This window comes from Pongo pygmaeus, chromosome 16 (genome assembly GCF_028885625.2).
Source record: "Pongo pygmaeus isolate AG05252 chromosome 16, NHGRI_mPonPyg2-v2.0_pri, whole genome shotgun sequence".
NCBI classification, from domain to species: Eukaryota; Metazoa; Chordata; class Mammalia; order Primates; family Hominidae; genus Pongo; species Pongo pygmaeus.
This window is the reverse complement of record NC_072389.2, coordinates 60,575,400-60,600,513: the sequence shown is the minus strand read 5'-3', so window position 1 is coordinate 60,600,513 and position 25,114 is coordinate 60,575,400. Positions and strand designations below refer to the sequence as shown.

The 25,114-nt window shown below is 41.0% G+C and overlaps 1 protein-coding gene across 5 annotated transcripts in view; it reads left to right on the top strand.

Moving 5' to 3' along the window:
- RAB27A (RAB27A, member RAS oncogene family) overlaps nt 1–25,114 on the top strand; it is an 84,972-nt gene that overhangs the window by 12,708 nt on the left and 47,150 nt on the right. For 2 of the 5 annotated variants that reach the window (XM_054451948.1, XM_054451950.1), the window contains exon 2: nt 5,961–6,080. The exons of 1 other annotated variant lie outside the window; for it this stretch is intronic. The gene's annotated coding sequence lies outside the window, so the exon portion shown is untranslated. Of the gene's footprint in view, nt 1–5,958; nt 6,081–21,304; nt 21,386–25,114 lie in introns of those variants that run through there. 2 more of the 5 variants (XM_054451949.1, XM_054451953.1) reach the window with 2 other exon arrangements.

Genomic DNA, 25,114 nt, shown 5'->3' with positions numbered 1-25,114 from the left:
GAAGACTGAATAATCTGGTGCTATTATGAAGGAAATAAGTGAAATGGAAATTAAAAACAAATTTCAGATATGATGCCTCTTCTTTGTGAGGTGGCAGGCTGATTTCTGTTCACAAGTTTAGAAGCGGCTACTGACATAAATACCCCAGGGCTCCCATAGTGTAAAAGGGTCATGGCTATGAAAATATAGTGGAAACCTGCCAGGCATTTGTCCAGTAGAGAAATCAGAAATGTTGAACTATTAAATTTCTTTAATATGTTTTAGTCCCTGAAACAAAATGTGTGTAATGAAATGGGAAGGAAATTCATAAAAGCAAACATTGCAGCTTCCTGAAGTCTACTATATATAAAGCAAATTACAGGTTATGTTTCTAAGAATACTTTCTTTTTCTACCTGATATTAGGGTTGATAATAACAATATGCAAGTGACTACAATAGCTACAGCTACCATATGTGTCAAGAATTATATAAACATTTTCTCATTTAATCCTCAACAATCTTTCAAAGCAGATATTATCTTTCATTTTACAGATGATGAAACAAGTTGAAGAAGATGAAGTAATTTGCCCAATGCTGGGATATGGTTTCCAGGGATGCATGACTTTCAGCGCTATAACTCAGTCCCCACTAAACTGGGATGGTTGGTCCCACTAAGTGTCACCCAGCCTACTGACCCATAGTTGATAGTAAGGCCAAAGGGTTCTGAGTTGGACAGATGGTTAATGTATTGAAAATTGCCAACCTGCATCACAGAGCAACTTTCAGAACATTTTTTGGTGCCCATTTTTCTTCATTTTATACATAGTTCTAATAAGCTTGGTTATTTGGTTTCCAGGTGCCTTGTCAATTAAAAACAGTGCATCGGAAGGGGTAGGGGGTTGTCGCAGGAAGGCACACTGATTACTGTGGTGAGGGATAGCTGCCTGACAGCAAAGGTGAGGGGAGGGAGAAGGAAATATAAATTAACAAAAGACACGAAATCAATACAGCGGTCAGGAGCCATTTATTATGGAGGCAAACAGGCTGGTCTCGAATTCCTGGCCTCAAGTGACCTGCCCGCCTCTGCCTCCCAAAGTTCTGGGATTACAAGTATGAGCCATCATGCCCCGCCAAATTTACCAAAGTTATATGTGGACATTGTTCTACAAGGGCTGTTACAAAAAACCAGTAGACTCCTCTCCCCCAGCCCACTTCCTGCTCCCCAGAGTTAACCACTGAAGTCTTGCAGTAGTTTACACATCTAGTCTCTAAATGACACATTTATATTTCTGTGGTCAGTTTTTCAGTTTTAGTCATTATCTATTGATACTTTATTACAGAAGAAGAGAATTTAGCTCATTCCTCCATCCACCCCTGCCACAAGTATGCCATTTTCATCTCCTTTTTCTTACCTGAGTTTGTTCATTTGTTCCTATGTTTGTTTGTTCGTTCTTTCCTTCCCCTACTTAACAATTTATTTTTAAAAAACTACTTTATGGGAGGTATTATTGACAGATAAAAGGCTGTACATGTTTAATGTATACATCTGGATGAATCTGGGGATATTCACCCATGAAACCATCGCCACCATCAAGGCCATAAACGTATCCATCACCTCCCAAAGTTTTATCCTGCTTCCTTTATTATTATTATTGCACTTTTCTGTGTGTGTAGTAAGAACAATTAACACTGGTTCTATCTTCTTAGCAGATTTTCAGTATATAATAATACAGTATTATTAGCTATAGACACTATACTGTATAATAGCTTTTCAGAACTTATTTATTTTGCATAACTGAAACTTGTTCTCTTTAACTATGACCTTCCCATTTCCCCCTCCTCCCAGTCCCTGGCAACCAGCATTCTGCTCTCTGCTTCTGGGAGTTTGAGTACTTTTTTTTAAATTAAAATTTTTTCTTTTAGAAACAAGATCTTGCTCTGCTGCCCAGGCTGGAGTGCAGTGACGTGATCATAGCTCACTGCAGCCTTGAAGTCATGGGCTCAAGCAATTGTCATGCCTCAGCCTCTTGAGTAGCTGGGGCTACAGGAGTGGCCACCATGCTTGGAGAGTTTGACATTTTAGATTCTATATATTAAATATATGGGAGATCACATAGTATTTTTATGTGTCTGGCTTATTTAACTTAGTATAATATCTTCCACCTATCCGTATTGTCACAGGTGGCAGGATTTCTTTCTTTTTTAAGGCTGAATACTTTTTCATTGTATGTATAGACCACATTTTCTTCATTCATTCATTGTCAATGGACATTGAGGTTGTTTCTAAGTCTTGGCTATTGTGAATAATGCTGCAGTGAATGTGGGAGTACAGATATCACTCAGAAGTCCTGATTTCAATTCTTTCAGATGTATTATACCCAGAAGTAGGATTGCCAAATCCTATGGTATTCTATTTTAAAATTTTTGAAAACATTTTTTTAAAGAAGCTCCATAATGTTTTTCATAGTGGCTGTACCAATTTGTATTCCCACCAACAGTGTACAAGGTTCCCGTTTCTCCATATCCTTGCCAACACTTATCTCTTGTTTTTGTTTTTTTAAATTAGCCATCCCAGCAGATGTGAGGTAATCAAAATCATTGTGGTTTTGATTTGCATTTCTCTGATGATTAGTGATGTGGAGGACTTTTTCATATACTTGTTGACCATTTTTTATATATTCTTTGAAAAAATGTCTATTCAGGTCTTTTGCCCATTAAATTTTTTTTTCTTTTGGGGGGTGTTTTATTGGTATTCAGTAGTATGAGGTTCTTGTATATTTTGGATATTAACCCCTTATCAGATTTACATTTTTTTCCCTCTATAGGTTGCCTTTTCTTTCTTTTTTTTTTTTTGAGGTGGAGTGTCATTCTGTCACCTGGCTGGAGTTCAGTGGCACAACCTCTGTTCACTGCAACCTCTGCCTCCCGGGTTCAAGAAATTCTCATGCCTCAGCCTCCCTAGTGGCTGGGATTACAGGTGCTCTCCACCACGCCTGGATAATTTTTTTGTATTTTTAGTAGAGATGGAGTTTCACCATGTTGACTAGGCTGGTTTTGAACTTCTGACCTCAAGTGATCTGCCCGCCTTGGCCTCCCAAAGTGCTAGGATTACAGGCGTGAGCCACCGTGCCCAACCTCTATGTCTTTTAATTGGAGAATGTAATACATTTACATTTAAAGTAATTATCGATAGATACGGACTTACTATGCCATTTTGTTCATTATTTTCTATTTGGTAGTTCGTTCTTTCTTTTCTTCTTCTCTTGGTGTGCTGAGCTGCTTTTTAAGCAGATGACCACCATTCTGTCTGTTTTGAGTCCCTATTTTACTGTCCCCCAAATTCCAGAAGTTTTGGGGTTCTGAATCCCTGAGACTTTCTGGAGATTCTGTGATGAGTTCCTTCTTGGATTTCCCTACTGGCAGATGAAGAGTCAGCTTTCCGAGGTCTGCTAATCAGTTACCTCTAGTCCATCTACTCTCTAGCTTCTACCATTCTGTTGCTTCCACTACCTGATCTTTGTCCTTGTGAGTTTATGTCTAAAAGAAATAAAACATTCTTTATTGTTATATTAGTGAGATTTTGGGAGGCAGCAGAACCACATGTACATGTTGAGCATGCCATCTTTATTCTGAAGTCTGAAAGATATTTTAGAAAGCTTTCAATACAAAAGCATCCAAAAAAGGTTTTGTTGCTTTAAGCCGACTGTGAAAAATGGTATTGTCATAATTTTACTTGCCATTCAAATTATAGTTCCAGAGTTAGGAATGTTAGTATTACCTGGGCATCACCTGGGTGCTTACTAGGAGAAATACAGACTCCTGAGCCCCCTACAGGATTTTTTTGTTTGTTTTTGTTTTTTGAGACGGAGTCTTGCTCTGTCACCCAAGCTAGAGTGCAGTGGCGCGATCTCGGCCCACTGCAAGCTCTGCCTCCTGGGTTCACGCCATTCTCCTGCCTCAGCCTCCCGGGTAGCTGGGACTACAGGCGCCCGCCACCACACCCGGCTAATTTTTTGTATTTTTAGTAGAGACGGGGTTTCACCGTGTTAGCCAGGATGGTCTCAATCTCCCCCTACATGAATATTGGATCAGAATTAGCATTTTGAAAGATCCCTAGGAGATTCCTATATATCCTGAGGGTTGAGAAGTGCTAATATGAACTTGTAATTAAAGGAAGCTAACTCTGATGAATTTTAATCTGGGATTTAAAAATCTTGATACATTTTCTTACTAAATTGTTCTCAAAATTCTCGAGGTTGCTGTGTGATATACAAGAGAAAGGGGTGCATTTTCATGAGATTTTCGTCAAGTGTGAAACAAAAATTCCATTTCATTTACCGTGAGAAGAGATGTCAGACTGGTTGTGCTCAGACTTTTCTTAGTTGCCCACAGTTCTTGAGGCCAGTGGTGGTTTTTTTAGATTGGACAGACTGAGTCTTCAGTCACACTTTGAGCTGCCAAAATGAAAGCGTAGCTTCTCCTAGAGGCAAGGGTTAGATTGATTAGTTCTATGTCCAACATTTCACCCAATAATTCATAAGTGCTCAATAAGTGATTGTGGGGTGAATGAATAAAAAACAAGATACAACCGCTGTCTTCAAGATTGTCACAAAACAACAACAAAGACCAAGAAATAAATTGAATAATTAGCATACGGGGTGACCAGTTCTAGAAACAGTAAGCACAGGGAAGGTGTATCCAGCTCAGCATTGCTGGCACAAGGAGCTAAGGAGCTGATTCTCTTAGTAAACAGAGCTTGGTGGATTTAGAGCAGCAGCTCCCACACTTTAGTGTTTATCAGAATCACCTGGAGTGCTTGTTGAACCACAGACAGCTGTGCCCTGTCCTCAGAATTTCTGATTCAGTGGGGTGGGCCCAAGAATGTGCAAATCTAATAAGTTCCTAGAAGATGCTGATAATACTGGTCTTGGAACCACAGTTTGAGAACCGCTTAACTTAGAGAATTATAAAAAGTACTGATGGCTGGACTCTAGCAGCTAATAGGAAGGAGGCAGGTGATACTGAAGGCAGAAGCTTAAGGAGTAGGGATTTTATTGTGGAGATTGTGGGGAGCCATTAACAGGAGAGTAATGGACTCTCATTTGCCTTTTGGAAAGATCACTTTGGGTGTGGTGTGGAGAATGGATCAGAGTCAAGAATACGTGGGGACCAGAAAACCAAATAAGTGGTTTATTATAGCCATCCAAGAAATAATGAAAACTTGGAGTAAGAGCAAGAAGATGAATATCCTTAGGACTTGGTGGTCAATTGGCAGTGGGAGGGGCAGAGAGGGAGGAGTTAATGAGAACCATCAGATTTCTGGCTGTGTTGGGATTGTGTGATTCAAGACACAGGAAGAGAAGTGGGTTTGAAGCAAGGTTGTGGAGAAAAGCAAAGGAGGTGAGTACAGGACATGTTGGATTTGAGATGCCAGAAAGATATCTGGGTGGACTCCCTTGTAGGCAGTTTTACTTATGAAATTGGAGGCCAGCTGCAAGGTCTGGTAAGTAATCTAGCCCCATCCCTCCTGCCACTTCCATTTGATCTCCCATATTGTTTGTTTGGATCAGGCATTGTATTTGTAAGCAACAATACGAATATAACCTTTAAGGGCCTTGAGAATATAATACTTTTCTAAATGTTTTCTCAAGAAAACAAATGTCCTACTTTTTTGATTCACGGGGTAGGTGGGCGGAAGAAAGAGCTGAAGTGCGAGTCTTCTAACACCAGAAGAGGTTAATAAAGCCACCCTCTGAGTGGCCAGTCGAATTGGAACTTGGTAAGCTTGAAAGGGGCAAAAATCACTTGACTGGTCTGCAGTGCCATATGACAAACAGCTGAGACTAATTAGCTGGATTGTGGGTTTTTACAGCGATGCCTGTTTTGAAAGTTGATGGAGCGAACTGCTTTTCCAAAGACTCTTGAAAAACTTTTTAAGTAGGCCATTCTGACTTTAACATTTCTCTTTGTCTTAACATTAGACAAAAAGTAACCTTCCCGAAGAGGACATGTGATTGGAAGTTTTCAATTGTTGAAGCATTGGTAACTCCAGTCTCTAACGTTTTAGAAAATAATAACAAGCGGTTCTCTGCCCTGTAAAGGTATGGTTTTGTATTTATCTTTTTTTTTTTTTTTTTTGGTAGTGGTTTTGAGCTCTGTCATGTCAATTTTCATGCACTTAAATTATGTGCAATATAACATACAATACCATTGCACGTACTGTTTTTAAACTAAAGACTTAATGATGTCTACTAAATTTCTTGGGATTAGTTTGAAAAGTGCATTTTCAGTGACCAGGGAGTGGGTATGAATACTGACTCCATTCTTCCTTTCTTTTCTGTACTTGAATAAAGAAACATAGGTGTTTACTTTCAGGAAATTGTTGAATATGAGAGCTGATTAGGAAATTGAATTATTCTGAGAGTCTTGCTTATCCTCTGAGGGTTGTTTGAGAAAATTCAAGCTTATTGGTGTTTTGTTTTTGATAGTGTTAATAGCTTTTTTTTTTTTTTTTAATTTGAGACAGAGTCTTGCTCTGTCGCCCAGGCTTGAGTGCAGTGGTGCAATCTCGGGTCACTGCAACCTCTGCCTCCCAGGATCAAGTGATTCTCCTGCCTCAGCGTCCTGAGTAGCTGGGACCCCATGCTACCATGCCTGGCTAATTTTTGTATTTTTAGTAGAGATGGGGTTTCACCATGTTAGCCAGCCTGCTCTCTAACTCCTGACCCCAAGTGATCTTCCCGCCTGGGCGTCCCAAAGTGCTGGGATTACAGGCATGAGTCACCGTGCCCGGCCTAATAGTGTTAATAGTTTTAATAGAGGAATGTAAGTGTGTGTTTTAGTATAAGGTTTATTTCTTCTGGGAATTAAATCTGCTTTTAAATTAGTGTTAATTCTGTTAGGTTTGATAAGGGTATTGTTATGTAAGGAAATGTCCATATATTTTAGAAATACAAAATGAAGTATGCCAGAGTGAAAGATCTGGGTGTTGAGTGTGATGGGAGATTTCATTATATAATTCTACTTCTGGATATTGTATTAGTTTACTAGAGCTGCCGTAACAAAGTACCATAAACTGGGTGGCTTTAAAACTGTGTGATTTCAAAAACAGAAATTTATTGCCTCACAGTTCTGGAGCCTGAAAGTCTAAGATCAAGATGTCAGCGGGGTTGGTCCCTTTTGAGGACTGTGAGGGAGAATCCGTTCCAGGCCTTTCTGCTTAGCTGTGGATGGCTGTCTTCTCCCTATGTCTCTTCATGCCATCCTCCCTGTGTTCATATCTGTGATCCCAGTTCCTTTCTTGTAAAGAGACCATGAGGGTGGATTAGGACCCACCCTAATGACCTCTTTTTAACTTGATTCCCTCTATAAAGGTCCTAGCTCCAAAAAACATTGTATTCTGAGGTACTGGGAGTTAGGGCTTCAACACGTGAATTTTAGGGGGACACAATTCAATCCATAACCGACATGTCTGAAAAGCTTCATAATATGACATTTTAAAGATTTGCCTCAAAATGCATGCAGTAAACATTTGTTAAGCCCAGTGCCTGGACTGGGCTGGATTTTGAGTGTGTGAAGATGCATAAGATATGGTTCCTGTCTACTAACCCATGGTTTAATTAAATATAGGGATCTAACTTTGTGAGTGTGTATGTGTTTACTTATTGCTTCCATTGAGTTGTAGCCACTCTCACACTTGTGTGTCTCTGGGGGCACAATCAGGGTCCTGACACATGGACAGCCTAACCACAAGAGACACCTGGAAGGGTTCCCATGCTCTGAGCACCCATAAGCATAGGTTAAGAGAGTGGAAGGACTTCATATTCACCCAGTCCATTCTTCTCATTTTACAGATGAAGAAATTGAGGCTCAGAAGTGCTAAAGTCATTTGCTAATTTGTATTAGTGCCAAGGCATCCTTCAGAATATCCTGGCTTCCATTCCAGTGTGGTGACCAAACAATACTGTTTTCTTTGCCACAAACTCATGCTTTTCACCTGGGAATGAACCCCAACCCCCATTATCAGAAGTCACTGTGGGAAAGAGCCTTGAGAAAAAGCTGACATTCTCTGTCAAGGTTCTTGGATTATAAATACCAAAACAACAAAAAAAAGATGTTTTGGGGATGAGTGTTTATTCATGAGGGCATTTTATCCATAGAATGAAGTTGGATTTAATACATTGCAAAGGAGTTTACCCCCATCTTGGCTGCTTTCTCTGTCTCTTACCACTTTCTCCTTGTCACTTGTAGAAATAGTTAAGTCACAGAGATATGACCCTGCAGCCATAAGAATACAAACAACCATTTTTCTTCTTTCTTGGTGCTTCTGCTGCCCACAAGACAGGAACTGTGGCAGAAAGGGAACGGTCTGGTGAAACCTTGCTGGCTGGCAGGATGGCACCATGGTAACTAGGCTGCCTCTCTCTGTGGCTGTTTCAGCTTCCGCCCTCTCTGGACCCTCGGTACCTGAGTGCTCAAAGGGGAAACTGTCTTCTTCCTGCCTCCATTTCTGTTTTTCCTCAGTAGGATTAAGGCTTCTTGAGCTATCTGCTCATCTTTTGCTATTATTCCTTTCTTCCTCCCTTTGAACTTGTTTGATTTAGAGCCAGAGCTCAGGCTATAGCATACATGATAGCTGATGAGTCATGTGAAGCCCATTAAAAACAAAAGCTGATTATCACAAGAGCCATTATTTATTTGCGCTGTCTATGCAACAGCATGTTTTCCTGTGCGCTTCTGGTGTTGCTGCAGCGTGGCTGGAGCCCTGCCCTCTTGGCAGAGCAGAGGTCCCATGGTGTAGGCTGGGGGGGCAGGTAGGGGAAGTGGGTGATGGATGAGATGGGGTGCTGCTTGAGAAATCAGCTAGCTTTGCTGCTGCTTCTCTGAAGGCAGAATCTGCTTTGCTCAAACACTGGTATAAATCATCCTTTCAAGAGCTGAGAGCATCCATTTTTGTTTGTTTTTCTTGTTTTCCCCATTTCATGCTCTATCAGGCCTCCTTTCTTGATGACATAGTCTAAGCTGGAGTCTTTTAGCTATCTTTTAGCTAGATGGTAAATCCAGCAAATAGCTCGATGATAAGTCCATTCATCCAGCAGACAGTGAATGGATTTGCCATTTTCACATGGAGAAGGTCCAGACCACTTCAAGTTTGTACCTCTGTGGTGTGGCAACTGAGCCAGCCTGTGGACAATCACTGCTTGAAAAATCTCCTTCCTAGTGTCCTTCTTGTATCTGTCTTGCTGCTCCTTACATTTTTGTTCTCTCTTCACTCTAAATGTCCATCTCATTTTTCCCATGGCCTCAAGAAATACAATTATGTTGATGACACTAAAATTCATAGCCATATTCTTCTTGTGAGCCCTAGGTCTGTTTTCCAAATGCAAATTAAACACAACTCCCTTGATGTCCCTCAGACATGAGAGATGTTTAACTGGTTGTGTACCATACAGTGTAATGTGGTAGTTGAGAGTGTGTCTGAGTTCACATCTTGGTTCTGCCATTTCTGGCTGTGTGACCTTCGGCAAATTTATTAACCTTTCTGTGCATTGGTTTTTTTCATCTGTAGATTTAGGGACCTTATACAGTTGTTGTGAAGACTAAATGAGTTAGTGCTTTAAAGGATTTAGTATAGTGCTCAGTGTTAGTTATAATAATTATCACCTTCTCAAACCATCTTTTCCTTTTTCAGTTAATGATATACCATTTATTTACCAAACTAAAAGTTTCGGTTATCTTTAATTTCTATACTAGTCTTTTAAGAAGTTATATTGATTTCTACCTTCTAAATATATCTCAAATTAATCACTTCTTTTTCATCCCTACTGTCACCAACACAATTCAAACCCTCAAAATCTCTCTCCATATGTCTTAGCCAGTTCAAACTGTTATAACAAAGTACCATAGACCGGATAGCTTGCAAACAACAGAAATTTATTCCTCACTGTTCTAGAGGCTGAAAGTCTGAGATCAGGGTGTCAGCATGCTCAGATTTTGGTGAGAGCTCTCTTCCAGGTTGCAGACACTTGACTTTTCACTGTATTCTCACAACGCAGAAAGGTAGCTCTCTGGCCTCTTCTTATAGGGGCACTAATCCCCTTCATGAAGGATCTATCCTCAAAACCTAATTACTTCCCAAAGACCTGCCTCCTTATACCATCACACTGGGGGTTAGATTTCAACATACAAATTTTGGGGAGGCACAAACATTCAGTCGGTAACATTAGAGCCTCCTGATGCTCTGTGTATTTCCAGTCTCCATGTGGCTGCCATAGAGATCTTTCTAAGGCACACATCTCATGGTCCTCTCCTGCATAAAGAGCCCGTGGTGGCCTTCCGTTGCCCACAGGATAACACACAAACTTTTTAATGCCATGTCACAGTCCTTTTAGGCCCAGGTCTCAAACACTTTCCCATGTTTTCAGCCTCTGTTCTGGATACATTCTCCCCTACCTCCATGCATCCCTTCAGCCACGTCCACTGCTGAAGGCCTTTAATGCATCCTAAGTAACCTTAGCCCCTTATACCTTTGCAAATGCAAACCCTCAAACCCTTACCTGCCCGCATCAGTTAGCCCAAGGTGTGTTCCCTCCTGACGGATTTAAACCTGGTCTATTTTTTTTTTTTTAATTTTGAGCCTCAGGCATTCCTTACCAAATTCCATCAAAACTCAGTTACATGTTTTGGATTGGCATCAAGAATTATTTGCTTATAGTTTCTGTTAGCTTGAAAGGATAATGCTTATTTGGCTGACATGTGAGGTAAAGTCGTTCCCCACATTATCTAGTGCACTGTGTAATTTTTGTCCATTCACATTTGTCACTTGTCCTTCTGTGTGCCTGGACACTCACATTCTGACTTTAGTCCTTGGCTCAGATGCTCCTATGTGAAGTTTTCCTGATTCTCTCCTTAGACATCGTGGGCTCCTTCTCCTCCCTCTTGTGCTATCTCCCCAGCCCTCCCATCTCCCCAACGGCTTGCGTATACTTCTGTTAGAGTTCTTCTTTTTTTTTTTTTTTTTTGAGACAGAGTTTCACTCTTGTCGTCCAGGCTGGAGTGCAATGCGCGATCTCAGCTGACTGCAACCTCCACCTCCTGGGTTCAAATGTTTCTCCTGCTTCAGCCTCCCAAGTAGCTGGGATTACAGGCATGCGCCATCACACCCAGCTAATTTTGTATTTTTAGTAGAGACAGGATTTCTCCATGTTGGTCAGGCTGGTCTTGAACTCTCAACCTCAGGTGATCCGCCCACCTCGGCCTCCCAAAGTGCTAGGATTACAGGCATGAGCCACCATGCCGGGCCCTATAGTTCTTTCCATGCATTTTCCTTGGGCATTTCCACAAACAGCTTACCCATTAGACTGTTGCTCTTCTAGAGCCACATTCTTGGTGCTTAACATAGTGGCACATCCACAATTCTCGTTTGTTAGATGTTTAATTGATGTGCTCATAAGCTACTGCTTAAATGACTGAATGAATTTCAGTCATTTAAACCAGGCTGTCTCCCTCCTCAGTGGCATCAAGCTTTACTAGTATATCTTTGGATTATTGGTGGAGGCCAATTTACTTATCAAACCTCATTTAAAATTATTAACAGATTTTGGAGAGGTATATGTATGCTATTCTGCATTTAACTTCTGTTATATTTGAAGTACATTTAATATATATTTTTTGAGAAATAGTTTCCTGTGTGTTGTGAACACTACAGCCCTTTCCCACATCCTTCTATGCTTCGTAATTTTGATAATTTCACATTTGTCATTTGAGCCAAGTTTATTTTTCTCTAAAACAGCTTAAAATTTCTGTTAAAAAACAGATCCCCATCTATTCTAGCTTATAGATGTTGGAAAAATGTTTAAAATCTAAAAGTGATTAAAGGTTTGTAGAAATCACAAAATAAAGATTTTGGCCGGGCACAGTGGCTCACACCTGTAATCCCAGTACTTTGGGAGGCCAAGGCCGGCTGGTCACCTAAAGTCAAGAGTTTGAGACCAGCCTGGGCAACATGGCGAAACCCTGTCTATACTAAAAATAGAAAAATTAGCCGGATATGGTGGTGCATGCCTGTACTCCCAGCTACTTGGGAGGCTGAGGCACAAGAATCACCTGAATCCAGTAAGCAGAGGTTGCAATGAGCCGAGATCGTACCACTGCACTCCAACTCCAGCCTGGGCAACAGAGCAAGACTCTTGTCTCAAAACAAGAAAAAAAAAAGTAACCCTGGCTATAGTTGAGGGACTCTTTAGAGTCAGGTATGGACTAAATGTTGTATTCTCTTATGATGTTTAATATGGTTTTTTGTAAGACTAAAGACTCCAGAATTCTGTTACAGAGTTGTTTGCTGATTTGTTTCTTTTGTGTAAGTGCCCTTTTCATTTCTAGATCATAGTTACTCTAACATCTTCCCTCAAATATATGCATTTTATGGAATTAAATGAAGTACAGACTTTAGGACAATTAAATATAGACTAATGAAAAAAACTTGGCAAAGTTTTTTTAAGTGGGTCCTAAATTATTAGCTAGAATTCAGAAATTTGGGTTCGGCTTCTTTAATTTTAAAATTAAGAAGAGACATGGGCTGGCCTCTTTAACATACAGTGTTGAATTACAGAATGCATAAACGTTATTCCTTGTCTCTCTTAAGATACTTGGCATTTTTATAATCTAGTACCCTACTTTCTAGGTATTAAATGGGGGAACCCAAGTGCTAGTAGTTAAATATAGTACTGTGTTCAAAAGAAAATTCGGATGATAGCTAATGCATTTTCCATGTTTCTCTAGAGGATGAAACACCATTTCTGTTTAAAGCATTCTACTATAATTCTTCCTCTAGTGACTGCATCTTAAGTAACTTTTTTTTTTTTTTTTTAAGCCCAAGACAGGAACGACTTATATAAATGTAATATGGCACATTTGAAGACTGGTTTTGGGTAAGGTCACCTCAAGGACCTGGCACCTGTTAGGTATTTTACTTTTTAGCCATTCAAATATTTATTGATTACCCTGAGAACTACCTCCCTTTGATCTCCCCTACCCCCGGTGAATACAAAAGGAAGAAACAGAATTACTTTGAAAGAGAAATTCTAGGTAGAAAGTATGAGAAAAGAGCAGAAACCAGGAAAGTGAGAGAAGAAGCTAGAAGAAAGGAAAGAAAAATATCAAAGGCGGAATAAATATAAAAGCTGGTAAATTAACAGATTAAGGGGAAAAAGTAGCAGTCTCCCTGATACATGCTGAAACAAAATGTGATAAAGTTGACCCCCATTCATAATACTCATATTTAGCAAACTAGGATAGATGAACTTCCTTAACCTGATAAAAATATGTACCAAAAATCTACAGCAAATGTTATTCTTAACAGTGAAACGTTAGAATCAAGACGTGACGAGACTGGGCTGGGCGTGGTGGCTCACACCTATAATCCCAGCACTTTGGAAGGCTGAGGCAGGTGGGTGGCTTGAGCCCAGGAGTTCCAGACCAGCTTGGACAAGGGAGGCTGGGGCGGGACAGTCACCTGAGCCTGGGAGGCCGAGGCTGCAGTGAGCTGTGATTGTGCCATTGCGCTCCAGCATGGACAACAGAGTGAGATCTTGTCTCAAAAAAAAAAAAACAAAAAAAAAGAAAAAAAAGAGATAAGACTACCTGTATCACCATGTCTATTCACTGTTTTTTTTTTTTTTTTTGACCTTTTTTTTTTTTTCTTTGAGTCGGAGTCTCACTCTGTCGCCCAGTCTGGAGTGCCGTGGCGCGATCTCGGCTCACTGCAAGCTCCACCTCCCAGGTTCACGCCATTCTCCTGCCTCAGCCTCCCGAGTACCTGAGACTACAGGCGCCTACCACCACGCCCAGCTAATTTTTTTGTATTTTGAGTAGAGACGAGGTTTCACTGTGTTAGCCAGGATGGTCTGGATCTCCTGACATTGTGATTCGCCCACCTTGGCCTCCCAAATTGCTAGGATTACATGCATGAGACACCGCGCCTGGCTGACTTTTTATAATTAGACTAAAAGGTAAGATTAGAAAGGAAGAAGTAATTTATTTTTACCTAATATGTTTAACAAATTGCTGGAATTAATATGGCTATGTAAGAAATAGAAGATACATGTTTAAAAGTTATCACAGTAGTGACAAAAACAAAGTATCAATAAGTTGAAAGATGTACAAGATCTTCATGAAAAGAGTTTATTGAAAACTTTTTTTTTTTTTGGGGGGGATGGAGTCTCGCCCTGTCACCCAGGCCGGAGTGCAATTGGGCATTTTTGGCTCACTGCAACCTCTGTCTGCTGAGTTCAAGCAATTCTTCTGCCTCAGCCTCCTGAGTAGCTGGGATTACAGGTGCATGCCACCATGCCCAGCTAATTTTGTATCTTTAGTAGAGATGGGATTTCACCATGTTGGCCAGGCTGGTTTCGAACTCCTGACCTCATGATCCACCCACCTCAGCCTTCCAAAGTGCTGGGATTACAGGCATAAGCCACCGCGCCTGGCCCGAAAACTTTTCAAAAAGATGCTTTTCTCTTTGTTTTTTTTGAGACACAGTGAGCGATCTCGGCTCACTGCAACCTCCGCCTCCTGGGTTCAAGCTATTCTTCTACCTTAGCCTCCCAAGTAGCTGGGACTATGGGCACACGCCCCCAAGCCTAGCTAACTTTTTTTTTTTTTTTTTTTGGTATTTTTAGGAGAGACGGGTTTCACCGTGTTGGCCAGGCTGGTCTTGAACTCCTGACCTCATAATCTGGCTGCCTTGGCTTCCCAAAGTGCTGGGATTACAGGTGTAAGCCACAGCACCCAGCCAAAAATATGCTTTTCTTAGAGTTTATTTATTATTTTAATTTTTTTTGAGACAGAGTCTCACTCTGTCACCCAGGCTGGAGTACAGTGGCACGATCTTGACTCACTGAAACCTCTGCTCCCCGGGTTCCAGCAATTCTGCCTCAGCCTCCTGAGTAGCTGGGATTACAGGTGTCTGCCACCGTGCCTGGCTGATTTTTATATTTTAGTAGAGACGGGAGTTTCAACTTCTTGGCCAAGCTGGTTTTGAACTCCTGACTTTGTGATCCACCTGCCTCTGCCTCCCAAAGTGCTGGGATTACAGGCCACCATGAGCCACCATGCCTGGCCGAGTTTATTTTTTAGAGCAGTTTTAGGTTCACAGTAATACTGAGTAGAAAGTACAGTTTTCATATATTCCCTTCCCTCTCAAACCCCCCAACATGCACAGCCTCCCCCACTATCAACATCCCATACCAGCATGGTACGTTTGTTACACATGATGAACCTCTGTTGACACATTATCATCCAAAGTCCATAGTTTAGATTGGAGTTCACTCTTGGTGTTGTACATTCTGTGGGTATGTATACAAATGTATAATGACATCTATGTTATAGTGTCACACAAAATAGTTTCACTGCCCTAAAAATCGTCTGTTCTCTGCCTATTCATCTCTTTCACTTCCCCCACTCCAACCCCTAATAACCACTGATCTTTGTACTATCTCCATAGTTTAGCCTTTCCTAGAATGCCACGTGGTTGGAATCATACAGATTGGCTTCTTTCAGATAGTAATATGCATTTAAGGTTCTTCCATGTTTTTTCATGGCTTGATAGCTCATTTCTTTTTAGTGCTGAATAATTTTCCATTGTCCACAGGAAGGGGAACATCACACTCTGGGGACTGTGGTGGGGTGGGGGGAGGTGGGGAGGGATAGCATTGGGAGAGATACCTAATGCTAGATGACGAGTTAGTGGGTGCAGCGCACCAGCATGGCACATGTATACGTATGTAACTAACCTGCACATTGCGCACATGTACCCTAAAACCTAAAGTATAATAATAATAAATAAAGAAAAAAATAATTTTCCATTGTCTGGATGTACCACAGTTTATTTATCCATTCACCTACTGAAGAACATCTTGTTGCTCCTGAGTTCTGGCAATTATGGATAAAGCTGCTATAATAAATATCAGTGTGCAGGTTTTTGTGTGGGCATGAGTTCTCCCTTCATTTGGGTAAATACCAAAGAATGTGATTGGATTGTACGGTAAGAGTAAGTTTAGCTTTGTAAACAACTGCCAAACTGTCTATAACAAAGGGCTTGTACCATTTTGCATTCCTACCAGCAATGAAGGAGAGTTCCGGGTTTCCACATCCTCACCAGCATTTGATGTTGTCAGTGTTTTGGATTTTGGTCATTTTGATAGGTATATAGTGATATCTCATTCTTGTTTTAATTTGCAGTTCTCTAATAACATATGATGTTGAACATCTTCTCATATGCTTATTTGCCATTTGTGTATCTTCTTTTGTGAGATTTGAGAATATTTTTAAAGGCACTAAAAATACATAAATAGATGGAGAAATATGCATGTACTTAGGTAGGTAAATTAAACATCATGAACATGTCAATCTTCTTAATTTGATCTATAGATTCATGCAATCCCAATGCAATGCAATTCCAATAAAAATCCCCATATGGTTTTTGAGGAACTCAGATGGAAATGTGAAGGGTCCATGTCCTTGGTAAGGTGGGTACCAGTCTTACCAGATATGAAGTTATATTTTAGGGTCATAGTGATTAAGGCATTGTGGCACTGGCCCAGGGATGGTCAAAATGACCAATGAAACCAAATGTAAAGCCCTGAAACAGATCCATTCATTTATTGCATATCACTCAGCAAAAGATAATTTTACACAATACATGGTGCTATGACAATTGTATATACTTAAGGGAAAAATAATGAAATTGGATCCCTCATATACCTTGAATTCTCGGTGTATTAAAGACTTAAATAAAAAGGCAGTATCTTTATAAACATAATATAAAATAATATCTTTATTGCTTTAGATAAGAATTTTTTGGCTGGGCATGGTGGCTCACACCTGTAATCCTAGCACTTTGGGAGGCTGAGGTGGGAGGATCACTTGAGACTAGGAGTTCAAGACTAGCTTGGGCAACATAGTGAGACCCCCATCTCTACAAAAAAGAAAATTAGCTGGGCATGGCGACTCATGCCTGTAGTCTCAGTTACTTGGGAGGCTGAGGTGGGAGGATCACTTGAGCCTGAGAAGTTGAGGCTGTAGTGAGCTATGCATTGTGCATTGTGCCATTGCACTGGAGTGAGACCCTGTCTCCATTAAAAAAGAGACTTTCTTGATATGATATAAAATAAATAACTATAAAAAAGAATAAATTTGACTATTTTAAGATTAAGAGCCACTAAAAAAGTGAAAAGACAAACCAAAAACAGTAAAAATATATTTGCAACTTACGTAACTGATAAATAATATCCAGAATATATGAAGAACTGCACATCCATAGAAAAAGAACCTGGCTGGGCGTGGTGGCTTATGTCTATAATCCCAGCACTTTGGATGGCCAAGGTGGGCGGATCACTTGCCGCTAGGAGTTCGAGACCAGCCTGGCCAACATGGGAAAACCCCATCTCTACAAAAATTAGCCAGGTATGGTGGTGCGTGCTTGTAGCCCCAGCTACTTGGGAGGCTGAGGGATGAGAATCACTTGAATGCAGGAGGCGGAGGTTGCAGTGAGATGAGATTGTGCCATTGCACACCAGCCTGGGCAACGGAGCGAGACTCTGTCTTAAAGAAAAAGAACCCAATAGAAAAATAGGAGAAAGATAAAAATGTGCATTTTAATAAGAGGAAACTAGATGGCCAAGAAACTAATAAAAGATGCTCACACTCATTAGCACTCAGAGAAATGTGAATTTAGATCACAATGTGTTACCATTTTGAGAAGTCTGACAACAAGCACCAAATGTTGGTGAAGATATGAAGTTGGGAGTGTAAAACAACTATATTGGACAGCAATTTGACATTATCTTGTATTACTGAATATGTGTGCATAGGTATAGCCCAGGAATTTCATGCTTTGACGCCTACCCTAGAGGAGGTGATCTCCCCCCTGGTGTGCACTGAATTGATTCAGATGTGTTGAGATGTTGCACCCTTTGTCCCTCAGGGTGGCTGGACAGGGCCTGGCCTTTCTGGGGCCCTCAAACCTATTGCCTTTGATCAAGAGCATATGCCCTGGTAGGTCATACAAATATCATGAACAAGGTTGGAAAGCAATTTTCTAGAGAAACTCTTGCTGGCGTGCATTAGTAGACATGCACATACATATAGCAGTGTTAAGTGAGACCAAAAACAGGATAGACCTGGTATAGGTAGTGAATTCTCCTTCTAGGAAAACACAGAGACATTAAGTAATTAGATAAGGGTAATAAGAGAAGGGTTCTAACCTCTTATTTCTTAGCGTCAGTGGTTTCAAGGAGAGTGAGAGGGGCAGAAAAGGAGCTGGAGGAAAATGATACTACAACTCCTCTTCACTGTGTGTTTCCTTTTTTTTTTTTTTATACTGAGTCTCGCTGTATCACCCAGGCTGGAGTGCAGTGGCACAATCTCAGCTCACTGCAACCTCCGCCTCCCAGGTTCGAGCAATTCTCGTGCCTCAGCCTGGAGTGCAGTGGCATGATCTCAGTTCACTGTAACCTCTGCCTCCCAGGTTCAAGCAATTCTCGTGCCTTAGCCTCCTGAGTAGCTGGGATTATAGGTGCCCACCTGCACACCTGGCTAACTTTTGTATTTTTAGTAGAGACAGGGTTTCACCATGTTGGCCAGGCTGGTCTCGATCTCTTGACCTCAGGTGATCTGCCAGCTTTGGCCTGCCAAAGTGCTGGGATTACAGGCGTGAGCCACCATGCCCAGCCAGTGTGTGTTTTCATTGAGATACATTCAGGTGGGTGGTGGATGATGATGGGCAAGGCTTAAGTTTGGAATCTGAGGTGCCTATTGCAGGCTCCTAGGAGGAGTGAATGCTGTGCAGGACATCTAGCTGTCTTCCCTGACATTTCCTTTTTACTCACTGCCATATAAAGAACTTTACAACAGTGAGATAGTATCTGGAAACCACGTTTAATCAGAGCAGCAGGGACTGCCCATCATGTCCTGTGTAATTGAGTTTGGCTGAGAGCACCCTGCTGTTATCCTTGGTCTTGTTCATCCTGAACTAACAGCATGTTCCCTCTTCTGTGGCTCGTACAGTCATGGCCCTCTTTTTGGAGCTTTCACTGTTGGCCACTCTGCCTCTGTCTCAAGGACAGAGGTAAATGTGGGCCACAGGGAATGGGGATGATTTTCAAGCATTTCTCGTTCATGTGGCTTTGATGATCTCTCACACTGAACCTGCCCCGATCCAATCTCATCATCCTTCCCTTCCAAAAATCTGATACCACCCACAAACACCTTATGCCCATTCCAACTCTTTCCCTTCCCCACTTCAAATGTCCTGCTTCTGTTGGCAACATTAGTTTGGCCTCCTGGCCCCCTAGGCTTTATTCTTTGGTGTTCTCTTTGCTGTGTCCTTTTCCACCTGATGTGGAACTCTGTTCTATTATTTTAAAATTAGTGTATCTTGGATCCCCTTGTTCCCATTCCTATGCGGCTGCCCTCATCTAGGCTCTCATCTGCAAGGAGTGAGAGGTGATAGAAGGGACAACTGTCACCATGACTCCACTTAAATTTCTCATGGCTAAGCTTTGAACTTTGAACCTGGAATCATACAGCATAGAATGTCTGTGTTGGAAAGAGACCATTGAGGTCAAACCTCTTATTTCATATTTGATAAAACAAGGCCTGCAGAGGGATGGTGACCTATCCTGGGTCTACACAGATGGTGGCAGAGGAACCCCATATACCAATGGATTAGTCGTCCTGCTCTCCTCAACTTGCCACATTACCTCATAAGCATTCCTTTGAGTTTACAGCCAGTTTTGTACTTAGAGGATTATATCTTAGGCACGTTTGTATCCTTTGAAATGATTAGCAAGCCTCCTTAATACTCGTTAAATTGAAGTCAAAACATGCCTTTGCGTGAAACATGCTGTGTATCCTATTCTTCACTATCTAGCTAAATCTTGCCTGGCTTTGAAGAAGGTGCTCAGCTCAGGTCCTGGCTCTTGCTTTGAGTCATGGTCAGATTGCTCCCTCTTTCTTTCTTTTTTTGAGACAGGGTCTCACTCTGTCACCCAGGCTGCAGTGTGGTGACACAGTCATGGCTCACTGCAGCCTTGAACCCTTGGGCTCAAGTGATCCTCCCACCTCAGCCTTCTGAGTAGCTGGGACTACTGGCACAGGCCACCTCACCTTGCTAATTAAAATAATTTTTGTACAACAGCATCTCATTATGTTGCCCAGGTTGGTTTTGATCTCTTGGGCTCAAGTGATCCTCCTACCTCAGTCTCTTGAATAGGTGGGATTACAGGTATGAGTCACCATGCCCGACAGATTGCTCCCCTTTTCTGACGTCCCAGGCTCTACTTGACTTCTAAAACAATGATCTTACATGTACCCGGTAGTTTACAGTTTATAAAATGCATTTCACATAATGTACCCTTTAATCCTTCCAATAATCTTGCTAGATAAATATTCCCATATTGAGGAAACAGTGTGAGAAAGCTGTCTGGCTCACCACAGGACACATAGCTAGGAAGGAAGTAGCAGAGTTCAGGTATTTTGACTTGAAGCCCCTTTCACTTTTGATTTCTTGTGCTGGCTGGTGCACATGGTGTACCAGACGTTTTTCTCCCTGATAATATGTCTTATCCGTCCTTTTTTGTAAATGAGTACATCATTCCACCTCACCCTGATTACCAACTTCTTGAAGGGAGCAGTTGGATCATGTGTTTCTTTCATGCCATTCGTAGTTGCTAGCACAGTACTGGAAAGGTAGTAATTGCTTACCAAATACTGTTGAATTGGATGTAAATATGGTTTAATTATCAAAAAAGCACAGCTATCAGTGGAGTCCCCAAACACTTTTTGAATCACTCCTAAATAAAATTGGCAGGGAATAGAGGGAACCAGCGGAAGGAAAAGGCTATTAGAGAAAGCAGATGGTAGACACAATTAGCATTTGAGTGACAGCTGGCCAGTTGTCTGTCCAGTGGTGAGGGGTAGTGGAGAAGCAATACACAAAATGAGACTCTTCAGGAAATATGCAACTGTACCAAAGAGATGAAGCACACCCATGAGGTGGGAATGGGGTACTTAAAAGTGGCAGGTGACCTGTACGAGTTAGCCAAAGCATTCATTCATATTAATAAACATTGATTAAAGGAATACCCCGAGGAGGATGGATTTATGAGAACAGGCTTCCAGCGTGAGAGTGGAAGGGATAAAGGTGCAGTTTGGTTTCAGTTTATGACCATTCTGTTAATTACTGGAGCCATGAGAAAAGAGACATAAGTAGGTGAGGATGTTGCCGTTGAAATAACTTCTCTTCCCTTTCTTCTACTATGTGCAGTCAATAGGACCTCAGCCCTGAGCCCCGGCAGTCAGAAGTGAAGGAAAGACAAATAATTGCTCATGTCATCTGTGCATAGAGGTGTGTAGTGATGAGCAACTTGTTGGATTTTCTGGTACTGCCTCCTTTAACATATTTTTGTGCATTTTCTTCATAAATCAAAGAGATGCTTTAAAAGTTCTAATACTTGGACAACTAAATTGTGTTTCCAACTCTGCCTTTTCCCAAAAGGGTCACAAAAATCCATAGACATAAGCCCCATATTTTGGTTTGGAAAGTCATGCTGCATTTTATCTTTATGTTTGGGCTGCTCCTGAGTTCATAAATATTTTGTGCCTGAAAGAAATGTAAAACCCCTTCCACTGTAATATATGTGAAAAATGTCCAATTTCTTAATAGTAGAAGCCAAACATTTTCTTTTGTGAGTTTCTGTCTCCTACAGAGAACATAAGATGGAGGGCTTTTAGATTAGAAGTAATAGAATTTTAATATCTGTTCCTTCCTGTGTCAGAATTTTTCACAGTTTATAAGTATATTATAAGAGCTAAAGGAATGTATATCTAAAATGCTTACAAGCATCAGAAATTAATGGAAATTATTTCAAATTAATTAAAAATTATAATTTTTATGCAGAATAATTTTATCATGTTGTATGCTTTAGATTCTAAAAGAAAAATAAAAAACTTTTATTTCTTGGACATTCATATATGGTTTTAAAGTGATATATCTAGGAAAATAGATTAGTACCATGAGGCCTATTGTTAGATGTGTTGGTTTATTTTTAATGCTTGATGGCTATATAGCAATTATATTTTTTATGTGATAAGCTAGTATATATAGGAAAGTAATAAAAGGAATATCATTTTAATATTTCTTTCTTTATAAAATAGGAAGGTATTTCTCGAGGTCAAAACTCAACTTACAAACCTTGCAGCCAAATTTGTTGGTAAATAAAGTCTAACTTTATACTTTAAAATGGGGACATACTAAAATGTGATTGTAGAATTATGAGATTGATTTTCATGTGTGGCTTCTGAAACCTTTTTTACTACTTTACAGTTATCTCTCATGCAGAATCTCATTTCACCCTCATTTAAAAAATTAAGTGTAATGTTACTTGTTTTTGTGATTTCCCCTGAACACTCAAACGTAGTTTCTAAAGACTTACTTATCACTTATCAATTATCCATGTTATAAACATGTGGATACTTACATCTTCATGGTTTATGCTCCTCTTGTCTACAATTTCCTTTATCCTCTTGTGTTGTTCTCTTGGTGATTCATAGTCTCTTTGCTAACACAAAGTCTTTATTTCTGTGTTAGTAAATCTGTATTGAGGTTTATTCCCCGAGTCTTTTTTTTTTTTTTTTAAACAAGGCTCTTGTTCTTTCTGAGTCACCCTCTTGCCTGCTTATTTTAGCCCTTATGTTCTTAACCTCTAGGCTTCAAATATCTTTCTCAGAGGCATGTTAAGAAAATAGGAGCTTTGTTTCCATAGATGGCCTTATCCTGGGCTTAGCTGAGGACAGAGACAAGGTATGGCCTTGGGGGACTAAGTTCTAACCTGGATGCTTGGCTTTCCATCTGCCTAGGCAGGAAAAGGAAACCTAGTGAAGGAACCTAGTTGGAATAGTTAGGGAGCCTTTCTTTTTTTTTCCTTTGAGATGGAGTCTCGCTCTGTCACCCAGGCTGGAGTACGGTGGCACGATCTTGGCTCACTGCAACCTCTGCCTCCCCAGTTCAAGTGATTCTCCTGCCTTAGCCTCCGGGGTAGCTGGGATTATAGGCGCCCACCACCATGCCTGGCTAATTTTTGTATTTTTAGTAGAGACGGGTTTCACCATGTTGGCCAGGCTGGTCTTGAATACCTGACCTCAGGTGATCTGTCAGCCTTGGCTTTCCAAAGTGCTGGGATTATAGGCATGAGCCACCATGCCTGGCCATTAGGGAGCCTTTCTTTCTTTTTTTTTTTTTTTTTTTTTGAGAGACAGAGTCTCGCTCTGTCACCCAGGCTGGAGTACAGTGGCACAATCTTGGCTCACTGCAACCTCCACCTCCTGGGTTCAAGCGATTCTACTGCCTCAGCCTCCTGAGTAGCTGGGATTACAGGCACACGCCACCATGCCCAGCTAATTTTTGTAATTTTAGTAGAGCTGGGGTTTCACCATGTTGGCCAGCTGGTCTCGATCTCTTGACCTCGTGATCCGCCCGCCTTGGCCTCCTAAAGTGCTGGGATTACAAGTGTGAGCCACTGTGCCCAGCCACTTGGATGAATAATATAGTGGTAAATTCTGAGATTTTAGTGCACCCATCACCTGAATAGTGTACATTGTACCCAATATGTAGTTTTTATATCCCTCACCACCCTCCCCCGGTCTTTTCCAGCTACTGTTACTTTGGGATCTAATGAACTGTGTTGTCTGCCCAGATGTCCTCTTGAATTCTTGGAATGCTGACCTCCAAGACTCCCAGATCCATAAACTACTCTTCCCCTTTGTTGACCTGCTCCTTAGTCTCTTGGTGTTTGACCTTGATATGACTTTGAACACCTGTCTGAAAACTCCCTTTGTACTTAATCCCTGTGGGTTGGAGTTGATTTTGTGCTGCCTTGACATGAAGCCAGGTAGGGAATGCTAGGGGTTTCTCTGTCCCCTCTACCTCATGCTGCTTTCTCCTTCCCTGGAACTTTGTAATGGTTTTAAGCAAGGGTACTTTCATATAAAACACTCCTCGTGACGCAGCCATTAGCTGAGCCTAATACTAGAAATTTCTTCTGAATTCATAGAAAGAAAATGAAGTTAGAAGAGAAAATCTGAACTTTTACTTAGATCAGTATTTAAAAAAATTTTTGTACCTCTTTATTCTCTCTTGTGCTATAATTTAGTATGAAGTGGCTTCTGATCCAGCACAAAATAATATATTCTCAGTTATCTTAAAGTGGCTATACCAACATTTCATTGTGTTCTTCAAACCATATCTTGACTTTTGAGGGTTCCATCCAGATATAGATTTTTGAGCCCATCAGGACTAATCTGGTCATATTTTCTGATGGCCTCAAAGTGTCCATTTAGATACAAGAAAGGATCACCAATGTAGCTGGTTACAAATATCCTCCCTGAAGTTTTCTCTCTTGCCCCTTTAAGGACACCAGTTTCCTATCCCATGGTCGATGCTGCTTCTTTGGTTCCCTTTTGGGCAGTTTGGCCTTGATTTTTCCAGGACTCATTTCCAGGACCCTTTCCCCAGGAAAGACCCAGTGATGGTTGTTCTCAAGACTCTTCCTATGGTCTCGTTTCATTTTCTCAAGCTTTAAATAGCTCCTCTTGCAGTTCTCACCAGGGACACCCAAAGCATTTCAAATGCCTCCCAGATAAGAAGTGTGTTAAGGTGATATCTGAGAGGTGGCATCTTTAGGAGACACTGAATAAAAGAGTGTGGCAGACCTTACAAATGAGCTGTCAACTGAAGTGGTTAGGCAGAGAGGAAGTGTTTAGGGACAAAGCCAAAGGCAAATGAGATGATTCAGAGCTGCATTGTAGGTAGACCTTTCTGCAATGATTTTCCAAATGTGTACAGTGAGATTCTTCTTATGTCCTTGTTGGGTCTATGGGCGTTGGTGTCTTAACCTTCACTCCTTTCATTAGAATCATTCTGCTGCCATCTATTTTATATGTTGGGGTGCCATGTAAGATTTTATTTGAAGACACAGTTTTATTGCTAAAGAAAGTTTGCAACCAGCTGGGCCAGAGCAGTTTTCTGAGGCAATGAAAGGTTTGTTGCAATGACATTATGTAGGTTTCCTATGCAGGA